Source organism: Lycium barbarum, chromosome 1 (genome assembly GCF_019175385.1).
Source record: "Lycium barbarum isolate Lr01 chromosome 1, ASM1917538v2, whole genome shotgun sequence".
In the NCBI taxonomy this organism is placed as follows: Eukaryota; Viridiplantae; Streptophyta; class Magnoliopsida; order Solanales; family Solanaceae; genus Lycium; species Lycium barbarum.
In genome coordinates this window covers 7,780,493-7,792,503 of record NC_083337.1, presented here as the reverse complement: position 1 = coordinate 7,792,503, position 12,011 = coordinate 7,780,493, and the positions used below count along the sequence as shown (strand labels likewise).

The 12,011-nt window shown below is 36.4% G+C and overlaps 1 pseudogene; it reads right to left on the bottom strand.

Moving 5' to 3' along the window:
• Positions 1–10,262: 10,262 nt before the first annotated feature.
• LOC132609149 (phenolic glucoside malonyltransferase 1-like) lies at positions 10,263–11,652 on the bottom strand (annotated as a pseudogene).
• Between the last annotated feature and the right edge of the window lie 359 nt (positions 11,653–12,011).

Sequence of the window (12,011 nt, the reverse complement as noted above, 5' to 3'; positions counted from 1 at the left end):
ATCTGATGTAGTTATGCTACTGGGGAACTGCAGTCTAGTCTGCTTAGCTAAAGGGCAAATTTGACAGTAATGTGGAGTGCCAAAATTTACTTGATTTCTTAGTGAATGAATATGCTGCATTGCCTTTTCTGATGGATAACCAAGTCTGAGATACCACAGGTCTACAGAACCTACATCCTTTATGGCTGCACCAACAGTTGTCTGAACTGCATTCTTCAACAGGTACAGACCATTGGATGCTCTACCAATCCCTAACACCTTGCCATTGTAAAGACCCTGCATCACAAAGAAATCAGGGAAGAAACTAATGCTGCACAGTAGTTCCCTGGTTAACTTGTATACTGACAGCAAGTTAAATTTGAAATCAGGTACATGAAGTATATTTGTCACTTGGTGAGTTCCCATTAGCAAACAGTTTCCTGTATTTGCTATGTGTGTCCTTTTTCCAGTTGGCAATTGAATTGTGTTGTTAATTTGATTCTTTAAACCCTTTAGGTCATGTAATAACTCCTTGCAAGAGGTTACATGATGTGTAGCTCCTGAATCTACAATACACTCATAATCATCAGCCTTAGACATTAGTGATATGCTACCTGCCATGTTTGCCATGCATTCATTTCCTCTCTTTGAATTGTGCAGCAGTTGCTTCATCTGAGCATGCTTCTCATCAGTAAGGTAGTGTCCTTGTCCATGATCACCTGCAGCTACATTATTAGCATATGACCTGAAGTTGCTTCCCCCTCCTGAGTGATGGTTCTGATTATTGAAGTATGGTCTGAAACTGCTTCCTCCTCCTTGATTGTATGTGTTTGAACTTGTCTGGCTTGTCTTCTTTTTACTCTTGAAGTCAATTGGATATCCAATGAGCCTATAACAGTCCTTTGTCAGATGTCCCTTGCAGCCACATTCCTTTGCCATGCATTCATTTCCTCCCTTTGAATTGTGCAGCAGTTGCTTCATCTGAGCATGCTCCTCATCAGTAAGGTAGTGTCCTTGTCCATGATCACCTGCAACTACATTATTAGCATATGACCTGAAGTTGCTTCCCCCTCCTGAGTGATGGTTCTGATTATTGAAGTATGGTCTGAAATTGCTTCATCCTCTTTGATTGTATATGTTTGAACTTGTCTAGCTTGTCTTCTTTTTACTCTTGAAGTTAACTGGATATCCAATGAGCCTATAACAGTCCTTTGTCAGATATCCCTTGCAGCCACATTCCTCACAGGATGGACCTGTTTGGTTAGACTGTCCTCCTTTTCTTCCTTTAAAATTCTGTCCTCCTTTGTATTGTTGTCCTCTACTTGCCAATAAGGTTAATCCCTCATTGTTCAGTTCAACTACTCCCAATTTCCTTTGACTTTCTTTTTGAACCACTATAGAATATGCTTGATTCACAGTTGGTGTACTTGTTTTGAGCAAGATGTCACTTCTCACATGAGCAAAAGTCTCATTCAACCCCATTAGGAACATTAATAGCCTCTGCTGTTGTAAATGCTCAACATAGGCTTTAGATTCCTCACACTCACATAGTGGTGATACTACCAAGACATCTAGTTCATCCCATAGGTCACACATCTTTGAAAAGTAATCTGTTACTGAATCTGTTCCTTGTCTAATAGCCACTTCTGTCCACAATTGATATATTCTAGTAAGGTTAGACTTATTAAACCTCTCGTTGAAGTTTTCCCAAACACGTTTAGCATTAGATGCATAGACAATGGTTGTTACCAATCGTGGATCAACAGTGCTACTTATCCATGACAATACTACAACATTGCATCTTTCCCATTGATCTGCCAATTCACCTTTGTAAGCACTTTTTACACATGTTCCATCTACAAAGCCAAGTTTGTTTTTCACCAACAAAGCTAGTTTCATTGATCTACTCCAGAGTGCATAATTCTCTGGTCCTGTGAGTTTAAATCCTATCAATGCCACACCTGGTGTATCTGAGGCTTGCATGTATAAAGGGTGATTGTGTTCGAGTTTAGCAACTGTTTTTGGTGCTATTTTTGTAATCATTTCTGGTGTACTTTCAACTGTTGGTGGCGCCATTGCACAACTGAATTTACAGTTTGCTTTGATCTATTTGTTTCGAAAACTTTTGATTCTTCAATTTCACCTATTAATGGTGATTTTCAGCTTCTTCGACATGCAAAGTGATGACAGAATCTTCAATGTCAGTCGTCCCAATCTCGCTGCTCTAATACCATGAAAAGTAGTGGATCGTATACACAAAATATACACCAGAAACTTGTGATCGATATTGCTTATCAGTTTCTTATCATGATGAGCTTATGCTGATCACAGCAGTAACTAGAAGCAGTGGTGGAGGTTCAATTATTCCATCATACAATACATGTGATCTAGTAGATCTTTTATACAACTTATGCTTGCTCCACTCACATGTGTACAGCTGTATACAGCTGTACTTAAGCCTCCACTATCCTTCTAACTAACTAACTAACTAACTTTCTCCCTCTTTCTAACTAACTTGTAGTTGAGCCACACTATTGCTACCACGTGCACATTCCTGCCTTTCAATAATATGGATTTTAAGTTTCTCACTAGTAACCATGTGCGAAATGCCAAAGAATTTTATCCCTTTTGTTCCTCAAATGGCGAAAGCTAAGCGTGCACAAGGGGTACAATTAGCCCCGCTCTTGGCCATTCAAGTGACACCTTTTCCGAGTCATGGCATGCATGCACCACCATGTCGTTTGATGGTGCTAGCATAGCAAGGTTCACTAAGGCATGGGGTTTCCCCAATAAATTTGGTGGAAATGAGCAATTCTTACCAAATTAAGTTAAGTTTTAAATTGAATATTCATGTGTCTATAAATTATTTCATTAAGTATAAAATGAAAATTTTAAAGTTAAGTTATCTCTAATTATAGATTTGTGACATTTTTTTATGGACATACTAAAAAAAATATTCTACATAAATTGAGACGAACAATCGAGTAATAAATAGAGGTTACTTAGTAAATTATATCCTGTATTTATTATTTTTTCTTAATAAGAGTGGGAAAAGCTGAAATAACAATTGAAATGGGACGGAGGAAGTATGAACCATAAAACTAAAATCATTAATCCAAGTGCGAACAACCGCCTAACAACTTTCATTATGGCATTGACAGGTCTAATCCAATATCAGCCACACATTGGTGATAGACTTTCCAATAGTTCAAGTCACCAAAAGCAATAGTTTCGATCGCATTGCAATTATATATGCGGGAAAGGCTCATAAATATCTCTAACTTATTAAAAAAGGCTCATAAATATCCTCCTTCCATCTTTTGGTTTAAAAATATCCTTTCATCCACCTTTTAGGTCTAAAAATACCCTTAAGGTTTATTTTTGGCTCAAATATACCCCTCAAACTAACAAGTTAAAATTAACTCTTTTAAAAAGCCAAATGGCATTTTGTAATTGGTCAATAATAAAATTTCGTAATTTAAAAAAAAATTCCAGATTTAAAAAAAAATTGCCAATAATAAATTGCCAGTAATTTAAAATTCCAGATTTAAAAAAAAAAATTGCCAATAATAAAATTCCGTAATTTACTTATTTAGATCTTGGGTTATGACCACTAACAATCCAGTTGAGGCTTCAAATCGTTCTACCTATGGGTTAGTAGTTGACGGGTTGATGTTAACTTTATGAGTATCTTCCGAGTTGCTCACAAGCCTGTAGATGTTACTCCAACGCCTATATTCCTATGGTCATCGGAAAATAACAAAAACGCATTTATATCTCCGTATTCAACTAAATGAGGCTAAAGGGTATATTCCTATCCTCATTAGCGAAATGATTAATCGAACTAGCTATATTTATTCTTATTACGCATGTAAATTCCCTATCCCTAGTTCAATTCACACGCCATAGATAGTGTTCTACTATTTCGTCAAATAATCAAACAATAAGACCAAAAATAAATAAATAACTCAAAGATGGAAAATCAATAGATATAAATGATAATCAAACGTCAATTTTCATGTTTGGGCCAAAACCCTAGAACGAAAGAGTTTAGCTCCACATAGACATGGAGGATAAATAACAAATCATCCGAATAAAAATGTAAAAATGAGTATTGCAGAGAAGAGAAGGTAAAATCTTATAACTACGGTCTCCACGACGGCTCCAACCTCTCTCTAGGTTCAAAGTTATGTAAAAATCATGTAAAGTATGTATTTATAGAATGGCAAAAGGCCTGGGCTTTTAAAAATTAATTCCAACTCAAACTGAGAAAATTAGCGGGCTCGCGCCACCTGTGCGTCGCGCAGGTGGCGCACAACGCAAAATTAGAATCAGAGGCTGATATTTCATGCGATTGTACCGCGACGCTCACTGATCGCACGTCAACTGAAGCCTTCAGGTACGTTTTCTGCCAACTTTCTCTTTTTTTTTCTTCTTTGTAATTGTAGACACTTGGGTCTCATTAAATGCCAAAATCATTAGCAATGATGGCCACCATCATTAGCCACTTATTCTTGTCTCCCACTATTTTCCTTTCTTTCCTTCTTCCCCGTTTTATTCAATTTTACTCCAAACTCTCCAATTTTGAAATTTTTTATTTCTACATAATAAAATATAATATTAAGCACAATTTAACATCATTAATACTCAAAAGATGATTAAAAATACTATAATGTGAAGCAAACAATGAATAAATATATGCATTTTAGGCCGAACATCAAAGCTTCCTAACAAAAGCAATTTCATTTCTAGAACTTGAATCTGAAACTTCTGATTAAGGATGGAAGAATACATATCAGTCCGCCACGACATTTTGTGGTAAGATATTTACTAAAGCCTAGCTTTTTCCTTTTTTCCTATAAAGTAACCATTCGATTACGTTCATTGATAAGCCATCATTGGTAATATTAGCAATTTATTAAAAGTTAATAGCTCTAGTGATTGAGCAGTGTCAAGTTGCACCACCTCTGGGCTGTGCATCTGAACGGTCACTCCACTCACATAATCTAAATTGAAATCCATATCCGTTTTAGAAAAAGTAATGGATACAGAATCTTCTGTTACATAACATAACTCAGGATAACCGTCTGAATTTAGTGGATAAACAACGTTGCCAGCTAGGGATAGTCAAATTTTTTCCTGTGCTATGTTTCTGGTAGGAAGTATTGCCTTTGTTGGATATGGCTTGATTTTCTTCCTTTGTGCTAATTTGTTCAATTTTGCATTTGCTGTTTTCGGCAGTGTTCATGACGGTAGATGGCAACAGTGAGTTTTATTCTATCTCTGTCAAATAATGACGAAATAAAGAACTTTCTTGGAAGGGTATCTTGATTTTTTGTACATAACCTCTTCATTTGGATGTCGATATCTTGCCCATCAATTTGTTTTGCACGTTAATTAGCTAGGGGTAACAATTGTTTCTGGAAGAATAAAATTGCTAGGTATGGATCAAAACTGAATATAATATCTAAGTTAGTAGATAGTATGTTCAATTTAATAACTTAGCTTATAGTCTTTCTAAATTCTAATATTAAAAAGAAGGATTAATACAGGATAAAAAATTGATAGCTTACTTTAAATAAAAGTATAAGGAGTCAAAGAATTTCAAAAAGTGATTAGGATAAAAAAATAATAGCTTACGTCAAAGAATTTCAAAAAGTGATTAGGATAAAAAAATAATAGCTTACGTTAAATTAAATAAAAACTCATGAGTTCTCCTATCTATTGAATTACCTATGAGCATGAGAATGGTGTAAATAAGCTAAATTATAGAGATTCAAGAAATTGTGACATGATGTCTCCATAATGCTAATGATGCTAATATCGTTAACACTCGTCTTATGTCCTACTTTCCTTCAAGGCGAGGCATGATACTCGTGAATATCCATAATATATTCGGGGGTTACGACCTTACGTCACCCCGACATAGTGTGTTTGTCTTAGAGCCCATTGTATGCTCTTAATGCTAAAATATGCCATGATGAAAAGATAATGAATAATGCTAACATGAACATGATTATGAGATATTTGGAATACTATGAGATGGTACATGATGCGATACGATTTCCACCGCGCCTATATGGCCGGGCATGTCACCGCAAATGCGGGCTGCTATATTTACACCGAGCCTAGAGGGCCGGGCATGTTCACTACTAGTGGGTGGCATGTGAGGGTTACCCGGACGCGGGTGACTATACAGATTATGATGTGATGATGTATGTGATGGTGTACACAAATGATGTATGGGATGAGATAACATGTATATTATGATTGTATAAAATGTGATATAAGTAAGTAATACATTTGCCTATGACACTTGTGCAGGTTATGTCCTTGTCTCATGACGCATGATCCTTCCATTATGTTTGTTTATTTCATTCCCGCCTTACATACTCAGTACAATATTCGTACTGACGTCTTTTTTCTGTGGACGCTGTGTTCATGCCCACAGGTAGATGGGGAGGAGATCTCGCTCCGGATTCTTAGAGACTGCTAGTTGATTGAAAGCCCTCCATTGTCCCGGAGGTGCCTATGATGATCCTTTTGTGTACAATTGTAGATGTCATCTTATAGAGGCTCGTAGATACTCGATGTGGGTCGTATGGTTTTATGGCAGGGTCTTTATGCATGCATATGTATATATGAATTGTTTTGCTAGCCTAAGAGCTCATGTGTATAAAAGTATTTTGTTCTAAATGAAACGGTTTCTTTTTATAAATTGAGCATGAATTGGGAAATTGATTGTTGATAAGTTTAGGAAGTAATAATACGAGCGGTGCTCAGCGGTTAGCCCTGGGTACCCGTCACGGCCCCTAGCTGGGTCGTGACAGAGATGACGACGGCGCTGGAACTCGAGTTTTTCGGCGGTGGAGAGAGATGACGATGCGATGGAACTCCCGAGTTTTCCTGCCTGATATGACAACGGTGGCTGAGGGAGATAACGACAGCGCTAGAACTTGAGTTTTTCGGCGGGAGATGACGATAGCGGTGGAGGGGAAATAAGGAGACTTTGTTCTCAATGTATTTTCTCTCTGGTGTAGTACTCTTCTTTAAATATATATAGGATAACTACGGTAGGTAATTAAATACATAGTATAGCTATGATAGGTAATTAAATTATAGCTAATGTCGGTAAATATTAGATGTTATCTACACCAAGTAAAATTTCCTATTTTATTACCCAAATCTGTTTTTTATTTAGCCCAAATCCGTTTAGAATTTCATTCAAGATCCAAACCCATCAACTTATCTTTTACTCCGGAGTTTTATCACTAAAGGAAACATGACTTTATACTCAAGAACTTAGAGTTTGTTTGGTATGTTTCAATTTTTTCATGTTTGGTTGGTCAAAATGTCTTGAAAAACATTTTCTCTATGAAAACAACTTCCTTAATGGAAGTAGGGAAAACAAGTTCCACAGGTAACATTGCAAGTTCATTGTCTCCTCCTCACCCACCCAACACCCCCTACCCCTCGATCTTTCCACACCCCGCGACCCCTGAACGCCCACTCCCCACCCCATACACTACCCCCTACATCACCCAAATACCCCCACCCCACCACCTAACCACCCCTACCCCACCACTTAACCACCCTCCTACCCCCACCCTTGCCCCCACTACCTCCCTCTATAACCACCTACCCCTAACCCCACCTCTCACCTCCCTACCAACAACCCCCCATCTCTCAACTTTGCAAAACTAGACACTTTGTGAAAGTAGTAACTTTCAAAAATAGCAACTTCACAAAAGTAGCCGCTTTTAAAAATATTACTTTTGAAAAGTAGCTACTTTTCAAAAATAGCCGTTTTGCAAAATTAGTCACTTTTAGAAAATAGCCACTTTGTGAAAGTAGATACTTTTTAAAAATAGTCACTTTTGAAAGGAACCAATTTTCATAGTTAGTCATTTTGTGAAAGTAGTTACTTTTAAAAACTAACTACTTTGCAAAAGTATCCATTTTTAAATACAACCTCTTTGTGAAAGTATTAAAATAATCATTTTTGCAATGTGTCCTTTCTAAGATAGTGGCCACTTTTGTAAAGTAGCCATTTTTTAAAAGTGACACAAAAATGGCTACTTTTATAAAGTGATCATTTTTTGAAAAATGACAAAAAGTTGATATTTTTGCAAATTTGCATATTGGGTCGTTTTGCAAGAAATATGTTTTTGAAAAAATAGTCATTTTTATGTCACTTTTCAAAAAATGGCCAATTTACAAAATTAACCATTTTTGTCTCACTTTTAAGAAATGACTAGTTTATAAACATAGTCACTTTTTTGGGTTGTCTTTCAAAGTGCAAAGTAGTCATTTTTTTGGTTGTCTTAGAAAAAGGTCACTTTCAAAGGTATGCACAGATTTTGTTATCTTATAAAAATAGCCACTATGTGAAAGTAGCATCTTTTTCAAAATGCGGGGTGGGGGTAGTAGGGAAGGTTGGAATTTGGGGGTGGGGGGGGGGGTAAGGAGGTGAGAGGTAGTGAGGCGTTGGATTGACATTTCCGTCAAATCAAACACTAGAAAATGTTTTGCAAAAAATGTTTTCCACATCCAACTATACACAAGAAAATAAGTAGGAAAATCACTTGTTTTCCAAGAAATCATTTTTAAGAAAAACATTTTCCATTATAGCAAACACAACCTTAAACTGAAATATTTGAATAAAGAAAGAATGTCACGTAATCTTATATATATATATATATATATATATATATATATATATAATCTTGCAATAGGCTCGCCTACGTGGCGCTCTAAAAAATCAGAAATCATATTTATCTTTTTTCCTATTTTTTTGCCTCTTTACTCCTTTTTTGCCTTTTAATTTGCTAAAGAAAATTAAAAGGACACGCCTTTTAAATTGGCAGTTTTAAAACCTCCCTCTGTTAATTACTATTCCTCTTTCCCTTTTCTAACTAAAACTATTTTTCTTCACTTTCCGTCCTTCTCCTTTACCTCTACCTCCCACTGGCCAGCAAATTCTCTTTTCCTCTTCAACATATATTTTTTCCACCTCATTTTATGTTAATTGTACTACTCAGTATTTTGTCTATTAGTTGTTTCGTTGCTCACGTATTGAATTAAACAAGTTTCATTTGATATGGTATGTGCTCTGTAATTTCGGAGAAGCCATCAAATTAAACACGGATACACCGACGACACTGGAGACGGTAACAAGTTTTGTGAAGAGAACGAGGCGGGCAACGGAAGTGATAGCACCAATCATGGCAGAAACAAAGTGTCCAACTTAAATGCAAGGACAAATTTGGAGTTCTTCCAAAAGAACGATCACCTCACATATGTACGTATCCTTTTAAGATTGACTACCTATAGAAGTTAAAGTAGTCGGGATTGATAGTTCCAACACCCATATTGTCAAACAAGACAACCTTATAATATATTTGTTATTTAGAGCCACTCGAAGTTGGTTTCCGGAACCATTTTATTTGGTTTTAAAACTATACATGTACAAGCATTGATTTTTATTGTTTTAGGTAAGCGATTTTGCACTTCCTTTTATAATCCAACCTACACAAGCCCGCGTTTTACAAACTTCTTTCACTATTTGCAGCAATACAACATTATTGTTTTTCTGGCTTCTCGCGCGGTGTCCGATACTTGCATTGTCGCTCCGATTAATCAAGGTCCAACTCAACACGGTAACACAGTATTAATCATGCATATAAAATGTTGAATTACCAACAATTTGATTTCTTTTACTCAAAGATATGGTTTTTTTTTCTAAATAGAATTTGCTTATGAAAAATTTATAATCATACGTTTTTAAGCATATGTTTGTTTTTGTTCCACTCTTTGTGTGAAACTGCTTATATGGAAAGTGCTGCAGCTAACTAGAAAAAATGGGTATGTATGATAGAATTAAGTCATTAACTTTAACATGCATATACAAGAAAATTTATTTCTATATCGATCAAATTTATAAGAATAATATATACTCCTACATAATTTAAGCAATATTGATCATAGAACTAACTTTTATATGCATATATATGAAAAGTTATTCCTATATGAGTGGAGGACTATTTCTTGAGAACTCTATTATAAACTTATAAAACACATATGAGATGCTTCTATTGAAGGTTTTTTCCCGTTTCGTATCTTTTCTCTTATATATTAATTTTTCTAAAAGATCTTTCATATGTATATCTTGCATATATTTGTTACTTTCAATTTTTCGTCTACATGTATTAAAAGAAGTTTATTGACCGCGTGAAGTGCGGGTAAATTTACTAGTTGAGTAATAAAATTACACTTGGACGAAATCAAGATACAATGGGCAAAGACAAACCAATGTCTAAATCATCAGAGTCCTTGGACTTACCTAGGGACATCGATATTCCTGTATCACTATCAATAGAAATGAACTCTAACTTCTCCGGCCTTCCCCAACCAAAATCAACCGCATATAAATCAAACTTTTGCGATCCAGCAACTGAAAGCGCTCGGTTCGCATCTAAGGTGCTCCATTCCTCATCCTTCATCCTTCATCCTTTTCTTAATGGTTTCCCCGCTTAATTCCACAACAATTGTAAAGCCTTCCTTTCCAACTAAGTCAGCATGTCTTGTTTTCCCAATGTACGACAGTGTGCAATTTCCGAAGAAAGTTGGAGGAAGTGGCGGATCTAGCCGCGTTCTACAATCTGCAGCACACATGAAGAACTCCATCCCATTCTCGTCTATCTCTTCCCCTATTGCGGTCTCTGATTTTATTAAGCAAGTCCATACATAAGCACATGTTACTCTAAAAGATGTTACATGAGTTAGGCTCGGTCGTCTTGACAATATTAAATTCTTGAACTTCTCGATGTCCTTCCGTGCTACAATAAAGGTAGCTCGAACCTTATCATCAGGAGGAGTCACAATATCACACATCTCCAACTTATTTTTCTTCATTTCATCCAATATAGACATCCCTATTCCATAAGGGTCTTTGACTATGGACCTATCATAATATGGAATAGACTCATCGGCTAAAAATTGCTCATTTCCACCAAATCTATTGAGAAGAGCCCATGATTTTGTGAACCCTGCAAGGCTACGACCATCACCAACGACATGATGGTGAGTGAAACCAAATATGCCACGATTCGGAAAAAGTGTCACTTGAATGGCCAAGACGGGGGCTAATTGAACCCCTGGTGCATGCTTAGGTTCCGCCAGCTGAGGCACAAGGTGATAAAAATCCTTTGCATTTCGTGGATGATTTCCAACAAGGAAATTGAAATCCATATCCGTTTCACAAAAAGTAACGGATACAGAATCTCCCGTAACATATCGTAACTCGGGATAACCCTATGAATTTAGTGGACAAACAACGTTGCCAGCTAGGGGTATGTAGTGTTTGAGAGCGAGGGATAACAAATTTATTAGACTAGGAATGATGGACCGGATCAAACTTGTCTTTGAAATGGGAAGCTTGTAGAAATGATTCCGCCGAATACGGTGAAAAGATAACCATTGAACATCAAAATATGTGAGTGGAAGCGTTAGTTCAGATGCACTGCCCGGAGGTGGTGCAACTTGACACTGCTCAATCACTAAAGCCATTAGCTTTAATTTTATTAAGAGACTCATGAACGTAATGAAATGGTTGCTTCTAATGACTCAAGAGGTTACTTTAAAGGAAAAATAAAGAAAGCTAAAACCACAGTAACGATCAGATTATCCAACGTTGTGAGTGGTAAGTATACTCCTCCATTCTTATTTAAAAGTTTTGGGTTCGAGCTCTGGGAATGAAGTTGCTTTTAGTAAGAAACTTTTTACCCTATAGTAAGATTTTTCAACACGAATTTGAATCAGTCGGATCCCAATACGGATTTCGAACACCAAATTAACCTGAGTTGCCTTGTTAGGACAATTAAAGCCACCACATGGATCATAGTTTCATATAAATTACTAATATTACCCATTACTCTATGTCGTGTGATGTCAAAGGACCTCGTTATTAATTTATTAATATAAGGGAAATTAAAGGGCCCCGTTGAATTGAAAATATTAGCTGTGCTACATCT